General features: G+C 36.4%; 1 long non-coding RNA gene across 8 annotated transcripts in view; it reads right to left on the bottom strand.

Annotated features, from left to right (window-relative positions):
- LOC110345494 (uncharacterized) overlaps positions 1–14454 on the bottom strand; it is a 326656-nt gene that overhangs the window by 80061 nt on the left and 232141 nt on the right. The window lies entirely within an intron of this gene.

The following is a 14454-nucleotide window of genomic DNA, read 5'->3' as shown; positions in this document are numbered from 1 at the left end:
TTATAGAAAAGCACCACCTGAATAAGGCTATAGCATGAATCTGTTTAATGACAATGCAGTATCACATTTCCATGAAATCCTCAAAAAGAGGAAAAAGCAAGTGTCCCTGGATAGGCTCGTTGTTAAAGTTGCATAAAAAGAAAAAGATTTCATTGAGCCAACAGATAGTAGTGATTTCGTTAGTGATAGTGAGTCATCCTACATAGTAACCCTCTTCCTTCTTGTCTCCCTCACACTAGCCATGAAAGTTTTCAAAGGTTGATTTACTTATTTCTCTTTATATTTTGTATTTTCTTTATTATTTTGCATTATATTACAGTATTATAATCATTTTATATGAATATTTTCGGGTTGTGGAAAATACGATACAGGGAAATTCACTTTGATATACAAGTGCTTTAGATTACAAGCATGTTTAAGGAATGAATTATGCTCACAAACCAAAGTTTTACTGTGTATCAAATATTCTATATGGAAGGGAATTAGGTTTCTAGCCAGCTATTTCTCTGTGCTGAATATCACTTAGGTACAGGACATTCACAGTTATAGGTATCCATCAAATGTGTACTTACCAACCACTGCCAGAGAGAGCGTGTAATGGGAAAAGAAAGGTGGAACAAAAGGAAACCACAGAGAAAAAAGTAGTGGATAGAGTAGAAACAGGGAAACATCAAGTAAATTACAAACTGCACAAAGTAGACACACAAAATCTACATCCTGACTTGAATTATTTGGTGAAATCTTAATTTATTTTAAGGAATATTTACTCCTATTTAATTGCTTTAAACATGTCTTATATAACTGACAATAGCAATTGTTCCAAATAGAAAACACAAACTCCTGGCCGCATGTTCTCATTGATGAAATGAAAACACAACATTCCTAATATGTACTTGAAATTCTTGAGTGAAATCATCAACAAACTGTGATAGAAACAAAACAAAACAAAAACTTAAAATAACTACAAGTAAATTATCTCCTTTTTGACATTTTTTTTCCTGCAGTACTGGGGATTGAACCCAGGGTCTTTGCACTGAGCTACATCTCCAGCCCTCTCTTTATTTTTATTTTGAGACAGGATCTTGCTAAGTCATTAAATTGCCCAGGCTGGGCTTGAACTTTTGATTCATGTTCAGCTTGACTCTCCCTTTTAAATAAAGTAGAAAGACAAAACTTTCTGGTCTTAACATCAGGGTTTTTTTGTTTTGCATTTTCATTCTCTATGTAATACTTGTTTTTCCAAAACAAAAATTACACAGCTCACATTTATCTTAGAACAGGAAAGGCATAGATAATAGTCACTAATGAGCCAAAACAGACAAAACCTGAAAACATTAAACAGGCCCTGAGCTTCTGTTTTGCTCCAAGCCCAGCAACAGGAGGGTGTTTTATGTTTCTATGTACCATTCTGTTGGTTCAGGACCTAATCCATTATCCTACGGCTTCCATTTTTCAATGCTGCTTGTTAATAGTGTGACGTTTATTTATCACCTACAGTGCATTTTCAGTGCTTTCTGAAGAAAAGACTTATGTCTTTTTGGTATTTAAAGAATGATTTTAAACAAATTTTTAAAATGTAACTCAGTTTACTTTTCTCCTAAGATATATATTTAATAACCAGTTTTCCACTTAAACTTTGTACAGTCTAATGATACAGATTTTGCTGGTATTATAATGCTCTTGAAAATCACTAATTTTCTTAAGTTCCATAATTTCATACTTGATAGTATTCATACTTTCATGGAAAGGGAAAGAAAAAATGGATATTTATTAAATATCTTTGTGTTTTCTCCTTTGTATGTTGGGTATTTTGTATGACAACTCATTTTAGTGTGGGCATATTATCCTTACTGTACATCCAAGCCAAATGAGACTGACTTGACCCATGTCACACTGCTAGGAATAGCAGAGTCAGAATTGGATCGAGGTATGCTGAATTCCAAGGTCTTGGCTCTTGTCCACAAGAAACCGACAAAGGACTATATAACAAGTGGAAGGAGCCTCAGAAATCACCCATTCAAATATGATAACCTGCCTCCCTCTCCCGTTTGCTCACAGCCCTCCCAAATACACACATTTCAAGACAAGAGCACTGAAAAATCAAATAATTTCAATAATTCATCAAACCACAAATTATGCAAATGGTGAACGTACTCATACAAAATATCACACAACAATTTGAAAGATAAAGAATCATTTAGTCCCCTCTACTCATTGTTTTAAAGTTATCTTTATTGGGATATAACTCATATTCAGAAAATATCATCAATTCATGGTACACAAATGAATGACAGAGGCACACACTCTCAAAACCACTCCAACAACCAAGATGCAGAAGATTTCCACAAGACCCAAAAGATACTTTGTGTTCCTTTATACTCTCTCTCTTCTCCCTTCTACCTACAGCACAAGGCACAAATTTATCTACACAGGTCACTATTGATTAGCTTTCATTTTCTAGAATTTATAAAATTTGATAATTTTGAGATTTATCCTTGATGTTTTGTGTATTGGTAGCTTGTTCCTTTGTATTGCTGAGTAGTACCCTAGTGCATGGATAGATTCACATTTTCACCCATTATCTGTTGGAAGATTTTTGAGTTATTTCCAATATTTTAGCTATCATAAATGAAATTACTGTGAACTGTTGTGTACAAACTATTATGCTATTGTATCTTTTTTATTGGATAAACACCTCAGTGTGAGGTGGCTCATGAAAGCATTTCTAATGCTTTAAGAAATGGATAGTCTCATAACATGGTCATACTACAGTATTTTACATTTCATCAGCAACATTCTGTTTAAGGTCCTCTCTATCTTTGGATCCAATATTTAGCCAACATTTGCAGTCTTAAAATTTAGCCATTCTAGCCTAAATAATGGTTTCTGTTTCTGTTTCCCTGATGACCAATAATGCAGAACATTTGAAATAATGTTTATTATTTATGCATTCATTGTTGAATAATGAAATTGTGCTTATTAGATATTGGCATATATTGTTTTGTAAAGTTCTGTTAAGTTATTTTACTCATTGTTAATGAAATGTTTGCTTGTTACAGACTCCTAAGGATTCTCTATCTATTCTGTAAAAGAATTATTTGTAAGATATATACCATGGTAGTTTCACAGAAAGGACTACAAATTCATGAGTACTCCTCTACTCAAGAGGTGGACATGAATTCCACTCCTTTTTTTTTTTGGTACCGGGGATTGAACTTGGGTCCTTGCGCTTGCACAGCAGGCAAGGAAACAACTGAGCTAAATCCCCAGCCCTCCACTCCTTTTTTTTAAATTTAATTGTATTGGTACATTTTAGGTATACAATATAATGATATTCATCATTGGAAATTTGCATCTTACATAATTTCTCTTGGTTCTTATTTTTCCCCTTTCCCCTGCCCGCCCTTCAAATGCTCCATCCTCCCTATTTACAAAGGCTTTGTTTCCATTTTTTCATTTTCTCATATTAATTCTATTACCTCCCTTCCTCGCCCCTTCCCCTCCCACTTCCCCTTCCCCTTTGCCCCTTTTCTTCCAATTTCACATTGTCTATTATACCTTTCAGTCCTCATTTGCAATTTCAGTCTCTCACACTAGAGAAACTATTAGGTATTTATACGTGTGTCCTATTTATTTCACTTAAGAGTATCGCCTCAATGTGCATCCATTTAGCAATAAATGTCTCTAATTTCTCATTTTTAATGGCTGAGTAGACCTCCATCTTATTTTTTAAAAACCCAAAAAACCACATTTTCTTTATCCAGTGTCCAGTTGATGGGCAACTGGGCTGCTTCCAAGTTTTAGCTATTACAAATTGTGCTGCTATGAACATGGGTGCACATATATCACTGTGGTATGATTCTTTTAATTCTTTGGGGACGATATCCAGCAGGGGAATAACGGGGTCAAATGGGATTTCCAGTCCTAGTTCTTTGAGGTACTCCATACTGATTTCCATAGTGGTTGCACCAGTCTACACTCCCACCAGCAGTGGAGCAGGGTTCCTCTTTCCCCACAGCCCCGCCAGCATGTTATTTGTTGATTTCATGATAGCAGCCACTCTTTCTGGGGAGAGATGGAAACTCAGCATTGTATTCATTTGCATCTCTAGAGTGACCAGTGCTGTTGAACTTTTTTTCAGATGTTTATTTGCTATTTTAACTTCTTTATCTAAGAAATGTCTGTTCATTTTAGATGCCCATTTTTAGATGGGGTCTTTACATTTGGGAAGTCTAATTTTTTTTAAGTTCTTTATAGATTCTACATAGTAGACCTTTGTCTGAGGAACAGCAGGTGAAAATTTTTTCACACAATGTGGGTTGTCTCTCACACTGTTTGAGGTTTCTCTGGCTGTGCAGAAGCTCTTTAATAGGAAGAGATCCCACGTGTTGATTGTTTATGCTAGTTCACAGGCAACTGAGGTTTTGTTCATAAAATCATTTCCTACACCAGTGTCTTCAAGAGTTCTACCTAAACTCTGTTCTGGTTCCATGTTCTTGTTTAATATCTAGATCTTTAACCCATTTTGATGTTAGTTTAGTGCATTGTGAGAGCTATAGGTCTAGTTTCACTCTTTGGCAAGTTGAGACCAAATTTTTCCAGCACCATTTATTAAAGAGGCTATCTTTCCTCCAGTGAGGGTGTTTGGCTCCTTTGTCAAAGATGAGGTGGCTGAGTATGTCTGGAGTTCTTTCTGCATCTTCTAATCTGTTCCACTGGTCCTCAGGTCTGTTTCTTTGCCAGTAACATGCTGTTTTATCACAGTAGCTTTGTAGTATAGTTTGAAGTTGGGGGTTGTAACACCCCCTGCTATGTCTCTGTTACCTAGAATTATTTTTGCTATTCTGGGTCTCTTCTTGTTCCAAATGAATTTTTGGATTGTTTTCTCAAGGTCTGTGAAGTATGCTGCTGGGATTTCAATTGGGAATGCATTGAATCTATATAGCAATTTTGGAAGTATGGCCATTTTCACTGTGTTGATTCTTCCTACCCAGGAGCAAGGGATGTCTTTCTATTTTCTGATATCATCTTCAATCTCTTTTCAGAGTGCTATAGTTTTCAGAGAAGAGGGCTTTGATTTCTTTTGTTAGGTTGATTCCTAGGTATTTCAGTTTTTGGATGCTATTGTGAAAGGAATTGTTTGCCCTATTTCTCTCTCAGTGAGCCTGTTGTTCGTGTAGAGGAAAGCTATTGATTTTTGTGTGCTGTCCTTGTATCCAGCTACTTTCCTGAATTTGGTTATTAAGTCTAGAAGACTTTTGGTGTAGTTCTTGGGGTCTTCTATATAGAGTGTCATGTCATCTGCAAATAATGACAATTCGACTTCTTCATTTCCTATCTTTATTCCTTTTATTTCATTCTCTTATCTAATTGTTGTGGCTAATATTTCCAAAACTATATTGAGCAGGAGTGGTGATAGTGCACATCCCTGTCTTCTTCCTGATTTTAGTGTAAAGGATTTCAGTTTCTGATCATTTAGTATGGTATTGGCTGTTGGTTTTTCATAGATGGCTTTTATCAGATTGAGGTAGAGACCATCTATTCCAATGTTTTGTAGGGTTTTTATCATAAATGCATGTTGGATTTTGTCAAATGCTTTTTCTGCATCTATTGAGATGATCATATTTTTTTCCTTGGCTCTATCAATATATGTATTACATTTATTGACTTGCATATGTTGAACCATCCCTGCATCCCTGGGATGAATCCCACTTGGTCAGGGTGTATGATCTTCTTGATGATCTTTTGCATTCTATTTGCCAGTATCTTATTAAGGATTTTTGCATCTAAGTTCATTAGTGAGATTGACCTATAGTTCTCTTTTTCGGTTAAGTCTTTCTCTGCTTTGGGAATTGAGGTGATGCTTGCTTCCAGGAGTGAATTTGGGAGTATTGCTTTCCTTTCAATTTCATTGAAGAGTTTAAACAGTAGTGGCAGTAGTTCCTCTCTAAATGTCTTGTAGAATTCAGCAGTGAAGCCATCAGGATGTGGGCTTTTCTTCGTTGGTTAAGTTTTTAATTATGTTTTCAATTTCATTGATTGATATTGGATTGTTTAGAATTGTTAGGTCTTCTTCATTCAACTTTGGTAATTGATATGTATCTAGGAATCTGTCCATTTCTTCTGTGTTTTCCATCTTATTGGCACATAGGTTCTCAAAGTAGGTACTGATGATCCTCTGGATTTCTGCTGGGTCTGTTGTAATTTCATCCTTCTCATTTCTAATTGCATAGATTTGGGCCTTTTCTTTCCTTCTTCTGATAAGATTGGCTAAGGATTTGTCAATTTTATTTATTCTTTGAAGAATCAACTCTTGGCTTCAATGATTTTTTGTATCATTCTTAGTCTCCACTGCATTGATTTCTGCTCTGATCTTTATAATTTCCTCCCTTGTATGAGCTTTGGGCCTGTCCTGCTCTTCTTTTTCTGGAAGCTTGAGGTTCAGCATCAAGTTGCTTAATTGGGCTTGCTCTGTTTTCCTAAGATTAGTATTCACTGCTATGAATTTCCCTTGTACAACTGCTTTCATTGTGTCCCATAGATTCTGATATGTTGTACTGTCATTGTCATTTAATTGAAGGAACTGTCTGATTTCTTCTTTAATTTCTCTGTGACCCCTTGGTTATTCAGAAGTGTGTTGTTCAATTTCCATGTGTTTATGAAATTCTTATGGTTCTTTTGCTATTGATCTCCAATTTCATTGCACTATGGTCTGATAATATACAGGGGATAACTTCAATTCCTTTGCACTTACTGAAGTATGTTCTATGAGCTAGTATGTGGTCTATTTTGGAGAATAACTTGTGTCCAGCTGAAAAGAATGTGTATTCTTATTTTATGGGGTGGAACACTCTGTAAACATCTGCTAAGTTCATTTGTTCAAGAGTTTGATTGAGTTCTAGTATTTCATTGCTTATTTTTTGTCTAGATCTATCTATTTGTGAAAGTGGGATATTAAGATACCCCACTACCATTGTATTAGTGCTTATTTGATTTTTCATGTCCATTAGTGTTTGTTTTATATAGGTAGGCACACTAGTGTTTGGTGCATATATATTTGTGATTGTTATCTCTTCCTCTTGGATTGTTCCCTTTACAAGGATGTAGTGTCCTTCTTTGTCTCTCTTAATCAATGTTGGTTTGAAATCTACTTGATCTGCAAAGAGAATAGCTACTCCTGCTTTTTTTTTGGTGTTCCTGTCACATGGAGTATTGTTTACGACCCTTTAACTTTCAATCTATGAGTTTCTTTTTGAATTAAGTGTGTTTCTTGTATGCAACATATTGGTGAATCTGGCTTCTTGACCCATTGTGCCAGTCTATTTCTTTTGATTGGTGAATTGAGACCATTAACATTGATGGTTATAACTAATACATATTGACTTATCATTGTCATGACTTTTTCTTTTTATTTTATTCTCCCCCCTTGCATTTAATTTCTTGTCATCCTGATGGATTCATTCTGCTGGGCTTCCTGGGGTTGTGATCCTCATTGTCTTTTCCTACGATACTGTCTAAAATTTTTTGTAGAGCTGGTTTGGTATTCATGAAGTTCCTAAGATGCTCTTTGTCATGAAAGTATTTTATTTCTCCATCAATATTGAAAGATAGTTTTGCAGGATACATCAATCTGGGTTGGAGGCTGTTTTCTTTTAGGGCTTCAAATATACCACTCCAAGCTCTTCTTGCCTTGAGGGTTTGCATTGAGAAGTTTTCTGTGATTCTGATGGGCTTTCCTTTGTATGTTATTTGTTTCTTTTCTCTCACTGCTTGTAGAATTTTCTTCTTCTCTTGGGTTTCTGGAATCTTAACTATTATATGCTTATGTGTAGATTTTTTTTTATCAAGGCTAGTTGGAGTCCTATATGCCTCACTTATCTCTATGTCACGTTCTTTTCCCCTGCTTTGTTAAGTTTTCTGCCATCCCTTCTGTGAACAGTTTTTTTATGTCATCTGTACCCTCTCCTCTTTCTTCATTGACTCTGATCAGTCTTATATTATTCTTCTTTGCATCATCTAGAAGCTGCTGGATTGATTTCTCGTGGTCCTTTACAATTTTAAAGCAATTTTTCTTTTCCTGGTCACTAATTGCAGTCTTATCTTCTCCATCTGAAATTCTGTCCTCACATTGGTTTGTTTTGCTGTGTAGACTTTCAATGGAGTTTTTAATCTCCTGGAAATCTGTTTACATGTGTTTTATGGATTCCATTTGTTTCCTATGTTGGGATTCCATTATATTCCTCAGTTCCTCTATTTTTTTTTTATCTGTGTCCTCTCTAGATTTATTAATCATGTCTTGCACTCTGGGCACAATCTCTGCTGTTATCTGAGAAATTGTTTCCAATTTCATTTTTTCCAGGTCCTTTTTTGTTGCTAGTTCAGGTGATTAAGTATCGGAGTGTTCTATCTCGTTTCCCTTTGGGGTTGCTGTAGATGATCTGGGAGTCTGGTTTTGAGGCTTGTTTACGTGTCTTCTCATTTCAATGTGTGTGTAGGGGTTTCTGCTGGCACCTGTGTGGCTCAGTCCTCTGTGTGTGGTGCTATGGCAGCCGAGAAGCCTCCTCTTCTGCCTCACTCCTCTTGAATACAAGATGAGTTCAGAGGCCTACAGTTCATGGGAAGGCTCATGTCTTTAGGAACTGAGAAGACTCTTCTGCCAACAGCCTTGTGGCCTGGAAGCAAATCCTCCCCCAGTCAAGACTTTAAGTGACTTCACCTCAACCAACAGTGACACTTCAGCCTCCAGACTGTGACTGAAAGATATCAAATTATAGTGGTGTTAACCTGCTCAATTTGAGAGTAATATAGTACACAGAAATAGATAATTAATATAGCAATGCCCTGCCACCTGCTTCGCAAGCACAAGGTCCCAAGTTCGATCCCAGGTACCAAAAAAGAAAAAAAGAAAAAAACTACAAGAAAACAAAATAAAGCAGTGCCACATTCTATGACTGGCCTTTTGTTTTGTTTTCCTAAGGTTATCTTTAGAAGAGCAAAAACATTAATTTTTATAAAATCCATTTTTTTTTTGGTACTGGGGATTGAACTCGGAAGCTTGGGCTTGTGAGGTAGGTGGTGGAACCACTGAGCTAAATCCCCAGCTGTAAAATCCATTCTTTAAATGGTTCATGACTTCTCTGTCTAAAACCTCTTTGCCTGCCTCGAGAACATAAAGATTTTTCTCCTATGGTTTCATCTAGAATATTTTTCTTAAATTTACCTTTATGATCTACACTAAAGCTTCAGTTCACAAATGCTTCTGCTTGTAAACAATTAGGTTCACAAACAAAAGCATTCAGGAAAATTTTGCTTCCATTTATACACTCCACATTAGGTGACAAACTCAACCACGGCCATCTTCCCCACACAAACACAAACACAGCCATCTTCCCTAAAATCACAAAACAATCAAGTTTGTAAACTGAGGCACCACTGTATTTTGAACACAACCTGAGGCAAGAATCAAGATTTTTTTTCCCATACAAAATTCAATTGCTGCACCAACACTTGCTTAAGAGCCTTTTTTTCCCACCATCTATAGCTGTGTGTGGTAGCAAGGCTGAGGATGGAGGATCACAAGTTCCTGGCCAGCATGGCCAACTTAGCAACTTAATGAGACCATGCCTTAAAATAGAATGAAAAGGGCTGGGAAGGTGGTAGAGCACTCCACATTTTGATCCTCAATACTGCAAATAATAATAATAACATAATGTCATCTTTGTAAAATCAATTGATCATAATTATAACAGTCTGTTTATGGAATTTTCCATGGATCTATATGTTTACTCTTTCACCAGCGTCATGCTGTCTTGATTACTGTCATTTATATTAAGCCTTTTAACGGGGGGCACTGGGGACCAAAAACTCAGGACCTTGTGCTTGTGAGGCAGGCATGGCACCACTGAGCTAAATCCCTGGCCCTACATTAAGTCTTAAAATTAGGTAATAGAGTACTGCCAATTTTGTTCTTCTTCTTGAAAAGTGCTTTAGTCATTCACATTTTCTTGTACCTTCTACAATCATCTTCTCGATTTTTACCAAAGTAGCCTGCTGACATTTTGTTTGCGAATGCATTTAATCCATAGATCAATGTAGGAAGAATTGAACTCTCGAAAGTATTGAGTCCCCAGTGTATATTTTTAATATCATTTAAATTTGAGGCAGATTACTAGTTTAGAAAACTAGATTTGAAGGAAAATTACTATTCTTCAGTTGCTTGCCTTTCTCTGAAGGTAATTTTACAGAGTTTAGGTTCGAGACTCGACTCCACAATTTGGATGTCCCTCAGTTTCCCAATCTGTGGAATATAAAAAGAGGCTATCTACTTCTGAGGATTACAACTGGACTATTAGATGGGGATGGAGTTGGGGAGTGTTATGAAAGAAGCATAATCTTATTTGACTACAAGGATTTGAGGAAATAAATGTTTTCCTAGAATAATTTTGAAGAACAGTCCTTTAAGAATGCATCTTAGCTGGGCATGGCAGCACACACCTATGATCCAACACTCTGGGAGGTTGAGTCAGGAGGATCACAAATTTAAACGCAGACTGGGCAATTTAGCAATTTAATGAGACCCTATCTCAAAATTTTTTTTAAAAGGAGCAGGCTATAGCTCAGTGTGAAGATCCTGGGCTCAATCCCTGGTGGCACAAAAAAATTAAATAAAAATAAATTTTAACTAATAAATTTGTTTTGATTTCAGTGTCTGAACAAAAACAGCTAGTTTTATGTTTAAACCTGACAGAACTGACCCTCTTACATTCATTCATTCAACAAATATTTACTATGTACTAAGCCTAAATTAGGCAATGGGTACAAAGTATGTGTGTATGCATGTGTATGTGTGTGTGTGTGTGTGTGTGTGTGTGTATTCTTGTGTATGTCTTTATCTATAAATTTAGATGAAAACTATTGTAATTGTTCTGTCCTACTTCCATCAGTTAACCTCAGATTGAAACTACATATCGCTGAGTATTTCAGCCTGTTCTCAAAGTTATTTCTTTCTGCTTATTTTCTCCCTGATATTGTTACAGAGGCAAGATTTCTCCAGCCTTAACCCTTAAAGTTTGAAGATCATAGGATAAGGTTAGAGGTAATGACAGCATGAAGCCTGTGGGGAGCCATCCCACCTTACATGAGAAATACCACAGCCAACAACATTTACTAGATGCCTACTGTGTGCCTGGAATTGAATATTTTGCAGGGTCTTTATGTCATAATCATCATTACTTTAACTGTACCATTTCCCTGTGATGATAGAAAAAAATGAAAAGTTAGGGGCAGAACTGTCAGGAGACTCCTACAAAATATAATCACCCACGTGAAAGGCAATGAAAGTCAAGACCAGTGGTGGCACAGGAAACAGACAGGAGTGGATGGATGTGAGGAATTGGTCAACTGATGGATTAGATACTAGATTTCAGAGAAAACAATGGCCAGGGAGCCACACCTGAAGGACACTGCTGCCTTTGCTGAGATGGTGGGTGATGATCAGCACCAGGGAAGGGAACATGAGGAATGGGACTTATTTGTGTTAAACTTAAAATGTTTTTAAGACCCCAAATAGATATGTGAGGACACAATTAACCTGGCATTCAAAGGAGAAATTTGGAGTAAAGAAATAACTTTCCAATCACAGCGTTTTCCTAAGAAAGAAGTGTAGAGCAAGAAGAGAACTGACCCCAGGAATGAGGTTTTAGGGATTCTAATATTTAATAGGAAAACATGAGCATAAAAGGGAATTGTGGAATTACAGAGAGAAAGTTATTTGGGAAATCAGTAGAGAGGAGGAAGCAAGAAGAAATACACGTTCAAAGAAGGGTGTGGGAGATAGGGAGGCCACAATGTAAAATGCTGCTGAGAATTCATGTAAAATTAGAATTGAATTAACAATTGTGTAATCTGCTTAGAGAAACAAAGAAGGAAATAAGGAAGGGAGAAAGGAAGGAAGAAAGAAAGAAGGAAGGAAGGAAGGAAGTGAAGGGGTGAAAGTAAAGAAGAAAGAAAAAAAAGAAATAAAGTGAGAAAGAAAATAACATCTTAAGACAAAATAACAACAGCAAAATAAAAACCCAGAGCTGTGATTCTTGGCATTCTGCTGATGGACTGGAGACTCAAGTTTCAGACTCCTCTTCTCATTGTCTATTTTGGCTAGTGAGAGAAATGTAGCTTTCTTTACCTTTTGACAGACTGGAATTATGTCAGTGCTCTTGCTTGAGAAGAATTCTAGATGTGAGATTATTTAGCTTTAAAAGATTTTTTGAAAAACTTCACCACCTAAGTAAATGCTCATGAGCATTTGACTGCAGTTCATGCCTTCTCCACAGCCTATAGCACCCACAGCAGTTAGCACCAGGAGCCCAGTGGTTCCATTGTCATTTAGACAACATAGAACTGGCAATGTATATCAAATGCCCTGTGCTCATGGGGAAAGCAGCTTTGAAACAAAACAAGAAGCATTTCAAAGCAAACTAAACCAGAAGCTATTAAGACAATATATACTAAATATGCTTTTTGATACATGACTTTTAAATCTTCTTAAATAGAACTGTAGACTAGAAATCACCTGAACCTAGTTGATCCCACAATATCTCATTATTGTCACAGTCAAAGGCCACACACATCAATACGCTTTAAAAAACCACCAAAGGGTATAAAAATGTCATATATTTTCATTGTTGTTTTTCAACTAATTATGAATCTGACTTAAATTTCCAAAGATGTTAAGACAAATAATCAACAGAACAACTCCCTTAAAAATTGACAGGAGAGATTTTACTTTTTTAAAATTCAGACATAATTCATATCCTATAATCTCTGTGGTATTTTAAAAAGTTTTACCCGGATGCCCTCTCAAAAACAAACAAATAAACCCACAAGTAAATGTCTAACTTTGGCTTTACCTTAGCATGCTGTTTTACTTTAAAAATAACTCTTACCTTATCCCAATGGTAACAGTTACCCCTGCCCATCAGCTTCAACTGTCACCTTCCCCATGGATTTCCCTTGACAGGAACTCAAAGTTATAGACTGTTCAGTGGATCTACCTGACAGGGACCAGCCCTGACTGTGCTTCTTCCACTGTTCTCTGAATGTTCTGGGCATGCTCAAGCTCTATCATACCAGATTCAACAACAGTTATGAGAGATGGCATTGAACGATTCCATATTCTAACCATAGCACTTTTCCAGTTCCTCACAGAGACTAACCTACATCATAAATACATGTCTAAGGAACCCTTCTACACTGTTGGTGGAAGTGTACATCACTATAGTCATAAAAATCAGTATGGAGATTCCTCAAATAATTAAAAGTAGAGTTACTGTGTAATAGGGCTATAATACTCCTCGGTGGATTCCTAAGAGAATGAAAGTTAGTATATTATAAAGATACTACATATCCATGTTTATTGCAATGCAATTCACAATAGCTTAGCTATGAAAGTAGCTTAGGTGTTCATCAACATATATATCATTATGTATAATATTACTCAACCAAAAAAAAATTAGTTCATTTGCAGGAAAAATGGACAGAACTGGAGATCATTGCATTCAGTGAAATAAACCAGATTCAGAAAGTCAGATATTCCATGTTTTCTCTCATATGTGAAATCTAGAAAATGTTTTTTTTAAGATGACATAGAATTAGAAAGAAGACTATTAGAGAGAGGAAGAGGATCGGGGAGGGAGGACAACAGAGAAAGGGTCCAATAGGGGGAATGATCAGAGTATGTCAGATGCATACACGAATATGCCAAAATGAATCTCGCTAATCTATATAACTAATATGCACAAATATAAAAGTGAACAAAAGAAATAGCAGGAGGCTGTTTGTGGGACAAAAACCAAAGGATCAGAAGTTAGAAGACCATGATCCTAGCTCAGTTCTGTCACTGACCAGCTGGTGGCACTGAAATAATTTACTCCATGGCCCTGAGCTTTCCTCATCTGCAAATAAGAAAAACCAGGCTAAGTCCAGTTAATTCTGATAACCAAGATTTTATTTTCTACAAATTTCATTAATAGATTCTATCCTACAGCTACCTTCAAAATATCTCCCTAGAAAGCTTACAACATCAGAAGTCCATTTTCAGAATCTGAGCTCTTAGTACTGCTGCTACTTCTTTTATTAACATACTATTTTGCTAGCTTAGCACTTATTATGTTTCACGCCCTGTGCACTTTCCTTGTATTATCTCATTTAATATTTACCTTTCTGAGATAGGATGTCAACTAGAATTTGTAATGCAAGCCAGTCAGAGCTGATTTAAGAGGACTACTAGACAGTTCATAGTGTTAACGGAAAGACTGGAGAACCACTTTTGAGATTCTACAGGCAACACCACCTAAAACCACATTACCAAGCCACTTTGGTGATGTGGCCACATCTGCTCTAGGAAGTGGCCAGCACATCCTGTAACACTAACATTCTTAAAACTAAACACCAAATGCC

Source organism: Heterocephalus glaber, unplaced genomic scaffold (genome assembly GCF_053883595.1).
Source record: "Heterocephalus glaber isolate CG9 unplaced genomic scaffold, H.glaber_assembly_v1.0 deba00001733, whole genome shotgun sequence".
Taxonomy (NCBI): domain Eukaryota; kingdom Metazoa; phylum Chordata; class Mammalia; order Rodentia; family Bathyergidae; genus Heterocephalus; species Heterocephalus glaber.
The sequence above is the reverse complement of the archived record's forward strand: the minus strand, read 5'-3'. Positions and strand labels throughout refer to the sequence as shown.